Genomic DNA, 2,157 nt, shown 5'->3' with positions numbered 1-2,157 from the left:
TCTCCATATATATTCGATATAGTTCTTGAGGTTCTAGCTAGAGCAATAAGACCACAAAAGGAGATCAAGGGGATACAAATCAGAAAAGAAGAAGTCAAACTCTGACTGTTTGCTGATGATATGATAGTTTACATAAGTGACCCCAAAACTTCTACCAAGAAACTTCTACAGCTCATAAACACCTTCATTAATGTAGCAGGTTACGAGATTAACACAAAAAAATCAGTAGCCCTCCTTTACACAAATTATAAATGGACTGAGAAAGAAATCAGAGAAACATCACCCTTCATAATAGCCACAAATAACATAAAATATCTTGGAGAAACTCTAACCACAGAAGTGGAAGACCTGTATGACAAGAACTTTAAATCTTTGAAGAAGAAAATTGAAGAAGACACTAGAAAATTGATAGGAATGGAGAATTTTAAGAAGGGAGAATTAGCATAGAAAATTAACATAGAAAATAACAATTTTATGAAAAGCAATCTACAGATTCAATACAATGCCCATCAAAATCCCAGCAAAATTCTTCAGACCTCGAAAGAATAATACTCAACTTCATATGGAAAAGCGAAAATCCCAGAATAGCCAAAACAACCCTGTACAATAAAAGAACTTCTGGAGGCATCACAGGAGGACCAGTGGACCCAAATTAAAGACCGGGGTAACAATCCACATACCTATGAACACCTGATTTTTGACAAAGAAGCAAAGAGTACAAAATGAAAAAAAGAAAATATATTCAACAAATGGTGCTGGCATAACTGAATATCAACATGTAGAAGAATGAAAATAGATCCATATCTACCACCATCCACACAACTCAAGTCCAAATAAATCAAAGGTGTTAACATAAAACAAACCACACTGAACTTCATAGAAGAGAAAGTTGAAAGTACACTTGGCACAAGAGACCACTTTCTAAATATAACCCCAGTAACACAGATACTGAGAGAAACAATTAATAAATGGGACTTCCTAAAACTGAGAAGCTTTGTAAAGCAAAGGGTATGCTCAACAAGATGGAACAGCAACCTACAGAATGGGAAAAGATCTTCATCAATGACATTGTGGTGTAGAAGGGTATTCTTCTATGTGTTGCTTTTATTGATTGAATAAAGAAAACTTCCTTGGCCTTTGATAGGGCAGCCCTTAGATGGGTGGAGAATACAGAACAGAATTCTGGGAGGAAGAAGGCAGTGTGGCAGATGCCATGGCTCTCCTTTCCGAGATGGATGCTGGTTAAACTCATGCCAATAAGCCACAGTCAAGTGGCAATGCACATTAATGGAGATGGGTTGAATGAATATGTAAGAGTTAGCCAATAAGAGATTAGAACTAATGGGCCAGGAAGAGTTTAAATGAATACAGTTTCTGTGATTATTTCACGGTTAAGCTAGCCAGGATCCGGGTGGGAACACAACCCGCCGTTCCTCTTTACTACAACATTGGACAGAGGGCTGATATCCAAAATATACAAATATACTTAAAAAATTGGTCATTGATAGAACAAATAATCCAATTTAAAAAAAAATGGGATACAGACCAAAACAGAGAACTCTCAAGAGAGGACTCCAAAATGAATGAAAAACACTAAGGAAATGTTCAATATCCTTATCCACAGAGAAATCCAAATCAAAACAAATCTGAGATTCTTACATCTGTTAGAATGGCCAAAATCAGAAACACTGATGACAACTTATGCTGGAGATGTTGTGGGATAAAGGGAACATTCCTCTATTGCTGGTTGGAGTGAAAACTTGTGCAGCTTCTTTGGATATCAGGATGGTGATTTCTCAGGAAATTAGCCAACAACCTAGCTCAAGACCGGGCAATACCACCTTTGGGTATATACCCAAAGGATGCTCAATCATACCACAAGGATATGTGTTCAGCTATGTTCACAGAAGCATTACTTGCCATAGCCAGAACCTGAAAACAATCTAAATGCCCCTCGACAAAAGAGTGGATGAGGAAAATGTATCACATTTACACAATGGAGTACTACACAGCAGGAAAAATAATGACATCTTGAAATTTGTGAGTGAATGGATGGATCTAAAAACCATCATATTGAATGAGATAACTGAGACCCAGAAAGACAAATATAATATGTACTCACTCATAAATGGCTTTTAGACATAAAGTATAGAAAAA

Source organism: Microtus ochrogaster, chromosome 10, assembly GCF_000317375.1.
Source record: "Microtus ochrogaster isolate Prairie Vole_2 chromosome 10, MicOch1.0, whole genome shotgun sequence".
In the NCBI taxonomy this organism is placed as follows: Eukaryota; Metazoa; Chordata; class Mammalia; order Rodentia; family Cricetidae; genus Microtus; species Microtus ochrogaster.
This window is presented reverse-complemented; position numbering follows the sequence as displayed.